General features: G+C 60.0%; 1 protein-coding gene across 16 annotated transcripts in view; it reads right to left on the bottom strand.

Annotated features, from left to right (window-relative positions):
• The window catches only part of EVL (Enah/Vasp-like), a 108,710-nt gene that overhangs the window by 20,597 nt on the left and 72,145 nt on the right, over positions 1-15,968 (bottom strand). The window lies entirely within an intron of this gene.

The following is a 15,968-nucleotide window of genomic DNA, read 5'->3' as shown; positions in this document are numbered from 1 at the left end:
GCCCGGGTGAGCCTCCCCTGCCCCGGAGCCGTCTTGGGCCAGCTGTGCCCCTGCCTCTGGGATCCAGGTGGGGACACTCCCCCACCAGCCCGCCTCCTCAGATCCCAACGGGGCCCACCCGCCTCTCCCTCCCCGCGCGGCTGCCTCAGCATCTCTCCCGGACCCTTGCCACTGTCAACCGAGGGGCCCTCAGCCTCCACCCTCTTCCCTTTCTCCACATTCATCTTCCACACCAACACTGGAAGACACAAGCCTGACCCTTACGGGGTCCAGTTCAAGCCCATCCCCACGGCCACTTCTCCTGGAGAGCGGCCCCTGCCCCCAGTAGGCCTGTGGTACCTGCTCACTAAGGCCACCACCTGCTGTGCGCCCCCTCCCCGACTCTGCGGGCCCCTCATCACCCCCGGACACCTCCCTCACTGCCAAGTCTTCAAGGCCCAGCTCCGCAGCTGCCTCCTCCAGGAAGCCCGCTGAGATCCGCCTGCCCCCCACCGCTTGATACCAAGGGCCTGTCTTACAACACTGCTTTCTAACTGATACCACCCTGACCGGACGGCGGGTCTCCTCTCCCTCCGAGACCCTGAGCTTCCTGAGGGCAGGGCCCGCGCTTCTCACTTGGCGCTCAAGGCCGGCTCACGTCAGGTGCTTGGCGTGCTTTACTGAACTGAGTTGGGAAGGTCTGGGGGAACGAGTGCTTGCCAAGCCCAGAGGAGAAAAGCCCAGGGGAAGGAACAGGGCTGAGCTTCTCAGATGAAAGTAAGACCAACCGAGAGATGAGCCGCAGGAACACAGGGCTCCCCACAGCCGTGCCTGCTCAGAGAGGAGGCTGACCGAGGTGTGGGGCCCAGGCTCACCGCCCCTCCGGGAGTGGGTGCTGGCGGCTCTGAGGGGTGGGGGGACCTGCCCCAGGCCACGGGGCTCAGGGAGCTGGCCAAGTCTGGGAGCTCCAGATGGCCCTCGCCCTTCTCTCTCACTTCAAACAAGTTTTGCAAAGTCATAATCAAGAGCCTGACTCGCACTACAGACACGTGAGAGGAAAATGTGACGGGGGCCAGGGACCCAGCGTCGGGAGAGGCAGGGGCCTGTTTCTGGCGTCCTGTGGGTCCCGCCCACGGCAGCAGGGCTCACACCCTGATGAGCCAAGGCGGTGGCGGCTGCAGCTGAGGGAGCCCCCGTCTGCACACAGAGAGGGGCTGGCTTGGCCTGAGTCCTGAGGACACAGAGGGAAGCAGCAGACTTCGGCCCGAGGTCCGTGTTCCAGCTTCAGGTGAAGGCGCGTCAGACGCCCATTCCTACAAGCTGCTGACCCGAAAGGAGGTCCTATCACCCTTGGGGTCACGAGGTGCGGGAACACGGAAGAGAAACAGAGCCAGAGGGGCGGGGGAGGTTGGCCAGTCTCAGGCCACCAGCCCACCTGAGAAGCATCCACAAGGGGAGTGGAGGCCCCAGAGGGGTGGGAGGTGATGGCCCTAAGGCGAGTGGTGTGAGTGACTGAGGGCCCTGCGGCAGGCCGGACTGAAGGGGAGGGCGGGGCCGGAGGTCTGAGATCAGAGGTAGACCTGGGGCAGGCCATGGCCCTCAGCCCCTCACCTGTGAGCAGGGTGAGTGACCCCCGCCCTCCACAGGGAGCAGGGCAGCTGGCGGGTGGGGTGAGAGCGCCTGGTGTGGCGTCCCTGGCCTCCATCTGTGGCTGAGACTCCAGGGTGAGGTGCAACCGCCCCCGGGGACGCTGCCCTGGTTCAGCAGAAAGGCATAGGGGGAGCAGACGGCTGAAAAGCTGGTTGCACAGGATCAGGCTTCCAGGAGAAGGAACAAAGGGGCCAACCCCGCAGTCCACCCCAGCCTTGCTGAGGGGGCAGGGGACAGGCAGGGCAGAGGTCACGCTCCAGGGTGCAGGGGGTACAGCCCGGGCCCCTTGTTCCCGAGGACACGGAGACATGACCCGGGCCCGCATGTGCAGGACCCGGGCGCACAGCTGTCAAACTTCACCTCCGGGAACATAACTGTCCTGTTCTCCTCGTTCCCAGCACTTACTGCAGTCCTTGGCACTCGGTCGACACTCGACAAATATTTATTGAATAAATGAAAGATTGGGCCCCAGGCAATCTGTCTTATGATCAACAACTACCGAGACCAAGCAGGTGGCTCCTTCTAGAGCCCTCCCTCCGGCTAGAAAATGGTCCCCGGCCAAGCTGGGGACGCGCCTCTCACGAGGCAAACACGCGACCAGGGGGCCTGTGGTCACCAGCAGCGGAGGCACTGGGCATGCACGGGTGGGTGGGACACGGGGAGAGAGGATTTGGGTTTATGCAGCAGCCGCCAGGCTGTGTGCCAGGGTGCTGAGCCAGACACCCAGGTGCCACTCACGTCACCTCAGCTCATCCCTGGAGCCAGGCACGGTTCTGCATCCCACCCTAAGCAAGCCGAAAGGAGAAGACGCCAGGACTGCCCTCCGTCCATGGGGCCTTCAGCGCCCACAGACATCCATCACCTCCCAGGAAAGGACGGTGGGGGACCAGACGGGAGGAGAGGGCAGAGCGTCCTGAAGAGGGTGGGAGGCGCTGAGCAGAGAAACAGTCTGGGCGGGAGCATGAGTGGGCCGAGAGGCAGGGTGGTAGCCGGGCAGGGCGGAGGGGCCTGCTCTGGCCTGGCGCCCTGGCCGCCCTTCTCAGCAGGCGCCCGCCCTGTGCAGCCTCTCAGCGCCAGTGTCCTCGGGGAGGGAGGCGGCGGGTTGGCCTGCCTGCTGCCATCCTCCCGACCACGCGCAGGTGCCCTGCACACACAGTACTTGGGCGAGGTGTGTGCAAACCAGTCTTCTTGACCTAGCAGGCAGATCTGGACCCCAGGCTCTCAGGTGTGCAGACCCTGAAGAGATCGAGGGAGGAGAAGCCCCAGAGGCGGCCCCGGGTCCCCTCTCCCAGCGAGCGCTGCTCCCGGCAATCCTGGTCAGGACCAGACACTGGTCTGGATGGTGGACAGACCATCCTCTGCTCCCCCTGCAGCCCCCCTTGGCCCCACTCCTGTTTTCCAGCCCCTCCCCATTCCCAGCTGGCCTCTCTGGACCGTTTCAGATTGTACAATCCCCTCCAGAGCAAACCTGGAGCCAGGAGACCCAGCTTCCTGCCAGAGTGCAGTGCTGACTAGTTAAGCCTCTGGCCTTCCAGGATTCTGTAGGCGAGAAGGATGGGACCGAGGATCACCCCGCTCTCGGTTGCTACAATTGCAAAGAACAGGATGTTTACAGAGACCATCCTGGGGCTGTGAGATCCTCTCCCTCCTCTTGAACGTCTATGTACCAGCAGGCCGCAGCACCTTGTAATGAAGAGTCCCCATGGGGGGGCAAGCACTCGGCTGTGACTCCACTCCGAGTCTGGCTGGGCAGGGCAGGGCAGGGCAGGCCTCACGGCTCCTGTCCCAGGTACTGTACTTCTGGTTGCCCCGCCAAGGTGGGCGGACGAGCCGAGGTAGCGCTGATATGCCTCCTCCTGAGAAGAGTCGTCCTCCAGCGACCCGTTAACATGCATGGGGCCCCAAGACACCCACCCAGCCACTGGGGACACAGGGAGGGGCTAGGTTTCCAGGCGGCCTCTACAGGCAATCTCCTGGGCCTCCGGAGAGGATGGAACCCGAGACCCCAGCAGCGCCAGGAACCACGGACCCAGCACCTGCTCAGTGGTGCTGATGGAATTCCTGGCCAGCGAGCGACAGCCACCTGGCCCGCGCTGGGCAGAGACCCAAGCCCCCCCAGACTCCCCACCTCTCTGCAGGCTCATTCTCCTGTCTCCTGAGGCGCCTCTGTCCTGCACGGGCCCAGAGCCAATGAGTTCTGAGATGGGGTGCAGCCTTCCCCTCTGGTGTCGAGGCTCCTCCTGCCAAGCAAGGAGGAGTCCTCGTGGGAACGAGGCCTGTGATCTGGGCTGGCCATGGTCTTCAGAGCCACCCTGCCAAGGCCCCACAGGACCTGGTCTCAGAGCTGGGACCAGCGCCCAGGACAAATGTCAGCAGCCCAGGGCTCTGTCCACACCAGCCCTGCTTAGACCGACAAACAGACAGACAGCTGCCTTGTCCCCTCTGTGCTCAGGAAGCCTGTGGGGTGGGAGGCTTGCCCCACTTCCCGAGCTTGGCTCAACAGCAGACAAATCCTGACTGCCGCCACCCTGCCAGTCTGCTTCTTGCTTAAAGTCAATCTTGTGTACTTTTCAGCCCAGTCCTTACCAGTGAAATTAGGCTAAGAGTCAGCTGATACGTGGGGCAGCTGGCTTTGTTTTCCTCAGGTCACAGAGCCAGACGATTTATCACTGCATTGATAAATTGATGGTTTATCACAGACGATAATAACCCTGCCTCTGGGTCGTTTTCCACTACAAGCCTCTAGCATGCCCTCAACCCTGGGCCCACCAGTTACGGCTCGACCCCAGGGTGACCGGCGGTTAAAGCTGTGTCTAAGCGGCCAGCGTCGAAACGACCTGAAGACCCAGAGGTCAGCATGGGCAGATGCTCAGGCTGCAGCTCAGAGAAGGGCAGGCTGCCCAGGACCACACGGCGAGCAGCGGCCCCCAGCCTCACAACTAAGCGCCAGCCAGTACCCCACCCCCCTCCCCGGAGGGGACAGACCCCTTCACTCTGACGGTGACGGCAGGAGGCCCAGGTGCCACCCGGGGTGCCAGAGAGGAATGCCCCCCCTCCTGGCGTAGAAGGGCCCTGAGGTGGGGCAAAGGGAGAGACCTGCTTGAGAACACATCTGAACTGGGACAAATGGAGCTGGAACCCAGGCCTCCCAGCTTCCAGGCCAGGACGCCGCCAACCAGCCTGCTCAGTCCCACTCAGCCCGGTGCTTGGGATAATTACTGCCCAAGTAAGACATTTTCCCCCTCCTTTGCTTAATAAGCTCCATTCAGGACTTAAACAAACCTCGAAAAGAATCTCAAAGAGGATAAGGTGCAATAAAATTGGTCAGGTTTATCATGCAAAGGACCTCTGTGCCATTTCCGTGATTAAGCTGCTCAACTATCCAGGGTGGAGCCTCCCAGACCTGTGTCACAGATCAGGGGGAAACTGAGGCTTGGAAATGGTGAGTGACTTCCCAAGGCCACAGGCGCCCTACGCGGACGGGGCTGCTGGGACAGGAGCCCACGCTGACCACCACGGAGTCCGCTACCTACCATGGCGGCCCACCCCTCCTGCAAGGCCTTAGCCAGAACAGCACCTCAACCCTGCAGCCGTCGGTGAAGGGACTTGGCCCCAGGACCCAGGGCTCTGCCCCTGCCCCCACCCCCACCCGAGCACCTGGGAGTGAAGCGGGAGGGCCGGGGAGGGGCTCCCGTCACCTACAGTTCACTCTGCAAAGGACGGTGCAGTGGCAGCGGCAGGAGCAGAAGCAGTGGAAGGCCCACTCCCTGCTGGCCATCGCGGCCCCGGGAGCCGCCTGGGGGCGCACCGCTCGCCTCCTGCCCACCGCTCGCCTCCTGCCCACTCACCTCTCCTCCTTCCGCCGCCGGCCTGGGCTCTGGGAAACTGATACGCCAGCAGCCGTCTAATGGGCTTCACTGTGTCAAACTTTAATGAGGCTTCTCAGCCAACCTATCAGAACCCTCCTGTCCACCTGATTCCAGAAAGCTCAGGGGCCTGGGGGGGAGGGGCCCGACCCCTGGTGACACCATGTGTCTTCCAGAAGCCTCTCCTATCTCCTGGGGGGCTGTGGGGAAGGACCGGGTGGGTGCGGATCCAGAGGGACCAGGTGACTGACCGAAGGACGAGCCCTGGGCACCACTTAGCCCAGGCGCCCACTGCTTCTGCCGCTCACCACTCCACCCAGGCGCCCCTCGCGGTCGCTCCCCTCGGGTCCCAGCCAGCCTGCCTGTCCTGTCTTCTGTTCCGGCCCAACCAGCAGCCTGGCCTCTCCCACTGCCCGGACCCCTTTCTGGGCACCTATGGCACAGGGGCTGTTCCTTCCACCATGAAGGCTCCTTTGCCCTCCCAGGCTGACAGAGGTCCGGGGGCCTCCAAGCCCCAGCTAAGAGGTCTCTGTCTCCATGCCACCTCCCCCGGCTCCTTGGCTGGCAGGAGGGTTGCTTCCTCCCCTCTCTTGGTCTCAGACTCTTTCCTTGAGTTTCCACATGAAACAGCAGAAAGCATAGCCCTTCTCTGATGGTCCCTGCACAGGAAGCACCGCTTCCGCAGGTCCTGTGGGAAATGCTTCCTTTGGGATGTGAGCGAAGCCTCCTACAGGCTAACCTGCCTCCCCAGCCTCCTCTCTCCCCACTGGTGAGTGACCTGTGCAGCTCAGGCACCACCTCCCTTACCAGCTTCCCTCATGGATAAAACCGCAGATATGTATGAATCTGTGAGGTACCACGCTAGACTTCGAAGGAATCTCGGATCCCCCAGACTTGCTGCCTAGGAGGGGCTTAAGGCTGGCACCTCCCCAGCCCCATCCGTTTCCTCCCTGACCCGGAGCTCATGCAGCCTCGCCTTTCAAACCTTTCCCTGGATGATGAACACATGGATTCTACTGGGCTTGGGGCCTGGGGTGGCAGGTCATCTTCCCTCTTTGGGACTTAATCTTCCCATCTGAAGGGATGAGCCAGAGGAGGTGTCAAGGGGCTGGGAGCAGTACCCCACTTCTCAAAGCACTTACCACATGCCTGGCACTGTTCTGAGAGCATGGGCCTGAAGCTACCTGGAGCTAAATTTGAGTCCTGGCTCTGCCACTCTGATGCTGGGCATGCTCCTGAAGGGCTCGCCAGGTGGCGCAGTGGTAAAGAATCCGCCTGCCAATGCAGGAGTCAGGGATTCAATCCCTGATTGGGGAAGAATCCCTGGAGGAGGAAAAGGCAACCCACTCCAGTTATTCTTCACTGGAGAATCCCATGGACAGAGGAGCCTGGCAGGATACAGTCCGTGGGGTCGCACAGAGCCAGACACGACTGAGCAACCAAGCATGACACTGCACAGCGCTGAAGCTCTTTGACTCCGGTTTTTGGTCTGAAGCGCCCGAGAGCATCACTTGTCTTGGGCTGTGGATCTTCTACGCAGCCTAGAATCTGACACTGAGCAACTCAGCCCTGCCAGTGCCCCCTCCTCTTAGGTAATCCTAAGCAACCGTCATTTCACGTCTGTATTAAATTCTCATAACACATCCCAGGAGCAGAATCATCATTACCTCATCAGGCCAGGGACGTCCAGAGATTAGAAGCTTGCCTGCGGCAAGTGAGTGACACAGTCAGAACCAGAACCAAAACCACCCACCCAGCGGCTTTCGAGCCTGTGCCGTGCCCATCTGCACCCCGTCTCTTCCTTCTTCAACAAGGATTTATTCTAAGTTTTCTGCTCCCATGGAGAGAAGATATTTCTAGAGGAGATCAGGTAAGACTATCCTGCCAGTTATCCGCAGTCTGGCTAACCTTCAGCCGTGCCTGAGTCCCTGAGGTCACAAGGCAGGGCCGCTCCTGCACTCTGCTGCAGAGGCCAGGCCACGCTGCACACCCGACCTGGAGTGCAGAGGCCCCGTGCCCTGGGCAGACCCTTCCACTGCTCGGTGGCACTGAGATACATGCAGAAACAAGAGGGCACGTATCACCCTCTGGAACATCAGTTTTACTGGAGGGGAAGTAATTCCCAACAGGCAAAGAGGAACAGCTATGTAAAATGGGAGTGGGCTTTTACGACATACGGGCCAGGACTGGAAGGACCCAGCCTGCAGGTCTCCTGCAGCTCCACCATGCACTAGCCCAGGACAGGAGATCCTGACCGCACCCAAGGCCCTGTGACCCGCTCTCCTAACCTCTGCTGTAGATCACCTGCGTTCCCCAGATGTGCCTGTCTTCCCACCTCTCTCTGGCGGTTCCTCTGCCTGTGGTGTGGCCCGTTTCCACCTCTGCCCCACTGGCCTGCCACCCTGAGGCCTGCTCAGAGCCTTCTTGAAGCCCTGCCTACGAGGCCCCAGGCCGCTTTTTTAGGACAGTTGGTAGGTGTCTGAGTGCGCCCCTGCTGGAGGGCGAGCACTTTGAGCAGAGACATACGCCGCGTTTAAGCCTCCGCATCGCTGCGTGTACTTCCCCCAAACACCGGACAGGCTCTTATCACCACCCCACACAATGGGTCAGGACACAGTTGGGAGGCCCCAACTCACCCACCTCAGCGGTGGCTGAGCTGGATTCCTTCAGCAACACCTGTCTGTGCTGTGTTCCTCTGAAGCTGGGAGACAGACAGGGTGCTATCCATGGACAGGGAGTGACCCAGGCCGGTTGGCCGGGCAAACCATTGCTAAGTCTACTTAGGAGCCGCGGGCTGCAGCCACTGCTGCGTAGTAGCTGGAGAGGCAGCGCTGAAGGCCCTCAGGTCGCAGCAGGCAGCTGGGAACCCGCAAGGACCCTCCCTCTAAGCCCTGGCAAGAGGCAGGCTCCAGGGCAGGGTATCAGGATGCAATTTTTCACCTCTGAAGATACCTGATGCCAAGAGCTGACTCACTGGAAAAGATCCTGATAATGGGAAAGATTGAGGGCAGGAGGAGAAGTGGGCGACAAAGGATGAGACAGTTGGATGGCATCACTGACTCAATGGACACAAGTTTGAACAAACTCCGGGAAATGGTGGAGGACAAGGAAGCCTGGTGTGTTGCAGTCCATGCAGTCACAGAGTTGGATGCAACTGAACGACTGAACTGACCGACTTTCATAAACCTCACCGATAGATCCCCCACACCCACCAGGATGGGAACTGCTCTTGTGAGCTCAGTGCAGAGAGGTTTCAAGCCTCTGCTAGGCAGCTTCTCTCAACTGCCCTCTCCTCCACTGGTAAACTTCTCGCCATCCTTTAAGCTCTAGAAAGGTCCCCACGGGCTGGGCCTCTCCTCACTCTGTCCCAGCACTGGCCATGCTGTGCCTTCTAGTCCCTCTTCCCCGCCTGACTGAGCTCTGTAGTCCCCTCTGGGCACTGGTGCACGGCCCGGAACGGAACAGGCCAGGTACATGCCCGGTCCTTCCTCCATCACAAAAACGGCACCGGGGAGGCAGCCGTGGACATGGACAGTTGCCCTGGACCCAGGTTCTCGAGAGGAGAGACAGGCAACATGTAACAGGCAGACCACAGCAGGAAAGAGCTGATGGGCCAGCTGTGGCGGTGCTGCCTCCCTGACGGGGTGTCGTGAGCAGAGGCACCAGGGAAGGAGCCACGGCTACTCGCAGGAAGAGCAGTCCGGGCGGAGGGGCCACAGGGTAAAGAAGCACGTGGCACAGTCGGGGTGGAGGCCAGAAGGCCCCTGCGATCGGAAGTAGGTCCGTGGGAGAGGGAATGGGGCGGGAACGCTTGAGCAAGGCAGCCAGGGCCAGTGAGGCCCAGGCAGGCCTCAGTCAGGGTTTGAATTTGATGCTGGGTAAGACTGTAAGTCCCTGGAGAGTCCTGAGCAAGGCTGACCCGGCCTGACCGAGATGTGCAAAGATCAATCTGCTTGTGGGTGGAGAACAGATGTATCTCGGCTAAGCGCAGAAACAGGTAAATCAAGTAGGTGTCTGCTGTGAGAACCCAGGTGTCTGCTGAATGAATAAATCATGAATGAAGGCAGGCAGCTGACAAGCGGGCGGGGGCGGGGCCTCAAATGCTCACACCCTGTCCACTCTAGGAGCCACAGGTTGCAACCCAAGTTCCGAACTTGGGTTCTTGAGTCCCTGGGATGGTCACTTACGAAAATATCTGAGCTGGCTCTTATCTAATGTGAGCTAAAGTTGGCAGAACGCTGACCTGTGAAATCATCATTCTTTAGGGAATTAAGTATGCCAAGTGAGAAAAAAGAAAATGGCTGCTATCTAGTTTTTGACTTATACCAGGAGATGTAAGTATCTGGCTATAAAGATGGGCCAGGTTAAATGTCCATAATAACCCACGGGGACGTCCCTCGTGGTCCAGAGGGTCAAGAATCCGCCTTCCAATGCAGGAGACATGGATCTGACCCCTGGTCCAGGAACTAAGATCCCACGTGCTACAGGGCAACTAAGCCTGTGTGCTGCAACCAGAGAGGCCGCGCGCTGCCAAGAAGACTCCACACGCTGCAACCACGGCCCAGTGCGGCCAAGTACACGTTAAAAACCAGTCTACAGTCAAGCTGGGCTATGGCTCAGAAACACGGAGGCTGCCAGCTCACTGGGGTCTCTGTCACTCACGAGGGTGGCCTCAGGCGAATCACTGCTGTGAACCTTCAACCTTCAGGCAGGGACAAGGATTCCTAAGATGTCCCTGACAGCCTCTAGAGGCTGCCGTGGGGACCCAGTGAGACGGGGTGGGCCGGCCCTGGGGTGCCAGGCCTCTTCCTGTCCTAGCGAGGGCTGAGACCCAGGAGGAAGTCTTGGGACAGGGTTGCTCCAGGAACAAGCATGACAATTTGTATTCTCAGGCTGCTTCACAGCTCACAAACCACATTCCGTCTATGCCACAATTCAAGTCTTACAGAAACTCTGCAGGCGGTTTTACATCTACTTTGAAAATGAGGAAACCGAGTCTCGGGGTGATGAGACGGCTTGCTCAAGTTTTCACAGGCTCTTTGTGTGACAGGGCTTGGGGCATGGGACTGGCACTCCGTCCCCTGCCTCCGGAGTCTGTGTCACACGTCAGTCACCTGTGTGGACCACAGGCTGCTTACCACACCTCAACTCAACAAGTACTAGGTGGGCGGGCACCTGTGAGGCAGCCTCTGTAAAAGACCCTTTTCGAGCCCTAACTGGGCTTGTGGTGCCCAGGCCAGATCTACGGAAAACGAAAAGCCCCAAAGAAACCCCTCCAATAGTGTTAGGGAGACAACCCCGGGGCTGGTGGAAGGGGTCCTCCTCCTCCAGGGTGGGAGCCGCGCACAGACAGGAATTCCTGACGGGAAGGTGATGGTGGTAGCAGGCTGCCAGTGGGGGCTCAGACGTGAGGGGCCCACGAGGGCTATGAAGTCCTACCTGGAGCAGAGGGAGACCCCGGGGTCAGACAGAGCCTCTCCTCGGACCCTTGAGTGGACTCACCACCCCAGTCCAAGCTGCCCTGCCGGCCCCGTATGTCCCAAGGGATCACTAAAGACGTTGATACATTGGTTAGGTAACTTTTCAAATATTAAAAAAGGAATGAAGAGTGACTTTAAATTGTTAGTCATTTTCAAGTGACAAGAAACTTGCACAAACAACACCTCATGCCTTTGTCACAACAGCCCTGTGAGGTGGGTGTGGGAAACCCATTGTACAGATGGACAAACTGAGTCTCAGGAAGGCCCAATGACTTGCCCGAGGGTTACCTGCAGCACAAGCAGTGCTGGAACCCAGCCCCATCTGACTCTGTGCCACGTCCGATGTGCACACACAGGCCACGGCAGCTGGAGTTCGGTGAGGACATGGCTGCCGGCTGGGAAGATGCCTCTGCTGCCCGTCTGCGTGGTGCAAGGCGGGCCGAGGAGATGGGTGCGATTTCTGTGTGAGACAGTTTCATTTGCCGTGTCCTCAACCACAGATAGCACCCCTCGCCTCGCGCCCGCTTCCACAGGCTGCTGGTCCAGCGATGGCGTCTTGGTCGGCAGAGGATGGCGTGGCGTTAGGAGGGGCCCGTGGGGCACAGACAGGCAGGCAGACAGACAGGCGCCACAAGCTCACCCTCCCCCGGACACCTGGGACCCGTCGGCCCTGCTTCAGGGCACCTGCCCTTGATGGGCTCACAGTCTAGATGAACCAATCTCGGGCTCAAACCAAGTGCACGGAATGCAGGTCAACAATGCAGGTCAACAAGTGGGAGACGGCCCCAGGCAGGGAGGGAGGGGAGGGAAAAGTGAGAGAACACACGTGAGCCTGGGGGTCTCTGGACCAGCAAGACCCTGCGTGTGCTCACCTAACCTGGTGGGTACAGCCAGAGCCTTTCAGCTAAGACGGTGGGCTGGGTTTGAGGGTCAGAGACAAACAGGACACGGCAGGGAGCACTACCTATCACGACGGAGCGCGGGGGAGGACAGGGAGCCCTGCCATGTCCAGGCTGGAAACAGCTCTGTCGGCAGAGCAAGGTTCCCTGAGGGCGGGTGGGGCTGGACGTGTGGGGACAGGAAGGGACACCAGGCAGGGATCTGGGGAAGGCGCCCTGATGAGTCACTGGGGGTGTGGGCGGTAGGGCGCCCCGGGGGCTGGTGTGCGGGAAGTGGCCGCCAGGGGGCAGGCAGGAGCGGGCATGGGGAGCCGCCAGGAGCAGAGCTGCCAGGAGGGAGTGGGTGTCCCCAGCGATCCTTGGGGTGGGGTGGGGATAGAAAGTGCCCACGGCTTCCGCAGGAAGAAGACAGCTCAGTATTTCTTTTACTTTAGATAATTTTCAGAAGAAAAGAGGTTTACAAAAAGCAGGATCCAGCCCCACTCCAGGAAGCTAAGAGGTGGGACACAGGAGGAAAGGGCTCTGGGCCTCACTCTTCGGGAGAGGCCCCGGCCTGGGCGCCTGCCCACTGGGAATGACGCCACGCTGGGCATCGGTTAAGGACACGGACATTGGAAAGACTAGGAGAATGTCCATCACCAGCTTGAAAGGTACCAGTGATGTCACCGTGGAATAAACCAGGTAAGAAAAGGCTGCAGCGCTAGATTCTGAGAGACGTGCCAGCGTGGAGTGCACCACGCCCCCAGGGTTTCTCCTCTTTTTCTGCAGAGCCCCAAGAGATACAGTGGAGCTGTTCTGGCTGTGTCAGGTGAGGGCCGGATGTGCCTGGTGAGCCCCGGAACTCCACAACATACCCCGTTTGAGAGTCCCTGTGCTCAACCCTGAACTGGAAACAGAGCTGCCTCTAACAGGCAAGCTCCTGCCCCCCAACAGCAGCAGCCACCAACCCCACGAGGTACCCCTGCGTCTCAGCCTGTGCCAAGGCCCTCAGGATGCTCCTCTCTCACCCTGAGCCGGGGGGTGCCAAGGTGCCACCTCCTGCTCGAGACAGGCCAGTCTTCACAACTCCTGCCACGCGTACCGCGCTTTGCTGCGCACCCATGTGTGGGCTTCTCTGGTGGCTCAGAGGTCTGCCTGCAATGCGGGAGACCTGGGTTTGATCCCCGGGTCGGGAAGATCCCCTGGAGAAGAAAATGGCAACCCACTCCATTACTCTTGCTTGGAAAATCCCATGGATGGAAAAGCCTGGTAGGCTACAGTCCATGGGGTCGCAAAGAGTCGCAGACGACTGAGCAACTTCACTTCTCAGGATCCCGTCTAAGATCAGCCTGGCCACCCATTTTACAGGCGGAGAAGCTAAGGCTGGGGGAGTCCTAACTGAGGTTTGATGGCCTATCTGTGGGGGGAGCTGATCCTGACCTCTCCCCTGGGAACACAGCTCCAAGTGTGGAATTTTGTGTGTGCTCGTTGGTATTTTCTATTTTTCAGTAATAAACAAGGACTATGGGTGAGGAAGGAGCCTATCTCCCGGAGGTGCCAGGTCCTCCGGGAGGTAGAGAGGGACATTCCACCATTCCAGTTTCTTCTCTGGGCTTTCCCTGCTCTGAGCATTGGCCACAGGGACACGTCTGTAAGGAGTGAACTGGCATGCACTCTGTCCAGACAGTGCACCTAAAACCTAAACCAGGAGCGCGAGAAGGACTTGCAGAGATCTTGACCAAGTCTGTATCCCTAGTTTCAGAGATGGGGAGACCGGGGGCCCCAAAAAGTGGCCTGTTTACAGTCAGAAGCAGGTTCACATGGACGCACGCAGAAGCAGTTGTCTTTATCAGGGCTGTAACCCTAACCCTAAACTGATGTCTGCACAGAGAACGAACTGAGGAAGGGAGGGAAGCCCAGGCGGGCCTGGAGGCAAAGTACAGCCCATAAACACGGCTCCCCTGGCTGATAACAGGCAGCTTTAACCAGACGCTGGTGGGCGCCCACGGAGGGTGGCAGCGAAGGAAGCCAGGTAAGGGTACTGGCAGCGCGGAGTCGGGACGATGAAGACCCCCGACACCGAGACCCACGACCGTGGTCCTTTGTCTGCTGTGGCGGTAACGCGCCAGGAGCCACGCCGACCACCGAGACCCACGACCGTGGTCCTTTGTCTGCTGTGCCGGTAACGCGCCAGGAGCCACGCCGACCACCGAGACCCACGACCGTGGTCCTTTGTCTGCTGTGCCGGTAACGCGCCAGGAGCCACGCCGACCACCGAGACCCACGACCGTGGTCCTTTGTCTGCTGTGGCGGTAACGCGCCAGGAGCCACGCCGACCACCGAGACCCACGACCGTGGTCCTTTGTCTGCTGTGCCGGTAACGCGCCAGGAGCCACGCCGACCACCGAGACCCACGACCGTGGTCCTTTGTCTGCTGTGGCGGTAACGCGCCAGGAGCCACGCCAACCACCGAGACCCACGACCGTGGTCCTTTGTCTGCTGTGGCGGTAACGCGCCAGGAGCCACGCCGACCACCGAGACCCACGACCGTGGTCCTTTGTCTGCTGTGGCGGTAACGCGCCAGGAGCCATGCCGACCACCGAGACCCACGACCGTGGTCCTTTGTCTGCTGTGGCGGTAACGCACCAGGAGCCATGCCGACCACCGAGACCCACGACCGTGGTCCTTTGTCTGCTGTGCCGGTAACGCGCCAGGAGCCACGCCGACCACCGAGACCCACGACCGTGGTCCTTTGTCTGTTGTGGCGGTAACGTGCCACGAGCCATGCCGACCACCCTGCTCAAGCCCTTGTGGTCCCCAAAGGGAGACGACTGCCCAGAGCTGTGGGGTCAGGCTGGGCCCACAGCTGGCTGACCCTCCTCTCTGACCTCCTGAGGCAGTGCAGAGCTGTAGAAAAAACCCTGGATTTCAAACCAGGGGCCCTAAATACGAGTCTCAGTTCCACCAGAGGGCTGCGGCAGACATGTTTCCCTTTAGCCCCCACTCGCCATCTGGGTAAACGTGTGTCACAGAAGCTGGCCTGACACCTGCAGGAAAAAAAAGCAGGGCATTCGGGAGCACCTCCTCGGCCAGTGAAGGCCCACCCCCAGGCTGCCCAGTTAGCGGGAGTCTTTGCCCAAGAAGCAGCTGGAAGGGGCACGTGGGAGAAGATTCTGGTTAAAACACACACACACACACACACACACACACACACACGTCCTGGGCTGTGAGAAGGTGCAGATGTTCTTACTACCATAATCATTATCTCTGCCATCCGCCCAATCACAAGGAGCCCTGCTCTGAACCCCCCTCAGCACACCCGCCACTTGGTACCCAGAAACCCAGAAACACTGAGCCCGCTCACGCACAGGGCTGCGCCTCACGCACAAGGGCACGCGGGCGCCACTCATGCTCATGTGTAGCAGTGCCCTCACGCACAAGGGTGGGGGTGGGAGATGCGGCTGGACCCTGCAGCTCAGAGAGTCCACGGTCTATGAGCCCGGGCCCTGGATGCCCGGCTCAGAATAGGACATGCCAGTGAGGACTGGAAGGGGCAGAGGTGGTTGATTACCAGACGCCCGGCCCTGCGCTGGGCAACTGAATCCTCTCCTCCACCCATTTAAGTGGGACTTCTGACCCCATTTTACAAACAAGGATGCTGAAACCTAAAGACAAGCAAATTCAGCGAGACCGCAGGTGGAAAGAAGAACCAGTATTACTCACACTCTTCTCACACACGAGGCACTGCACGCTAAGTGCTCTATAAACACTCGCACTGAATCTCCATGTCAGCCCTAGGAAGTAGGGCTTGTTATCCCAGGGCCACAGGCGGCAGAGCGGAGACTCGATACAAGACTCTGGTGCCTCCAGGCACACACTCTTCTCACCACGGCTGAGCCCTGAGCCCCGTGGGGGTCGGGCTCTGGTCTGCAGAGGTGACAACCTGCGGGTAACCACACATTCGGCTCCACACCCGCACACAGGACCAGCCGCGGATCACGCAGACCCAGAGATGTACTCATGGAACAGCAGCCGCGTGTCAGCGGACACCCAGTTCAGAGCTGTGCTGTTCAAGGGTCCGCTGTACTGCGAACGGCTCCCACCAAGGACGGCGG

Source organism: Bos indicus, chromosome 21 (genome assembly GCF_029378745.1).
Source record: "Bos indicus isolate NIAB-ARS_2022 breed Sahiwal x Tharparkar chromosome 21, NIAB-ARS_B.indTharparkar_mat_pri_1.0, whole genome shotgun sequence".
Classification (NCBI taxonomy): Eukaryota; Metazoa; Chordata; class Mammalia; order Artiodactyla; family Bovidae; genus Bos; species Bos indicus.
Note: the sequence above shows the minus strand (reverse complement) of the source record. Positions and strands in the feature narration are given on the sequence as shown.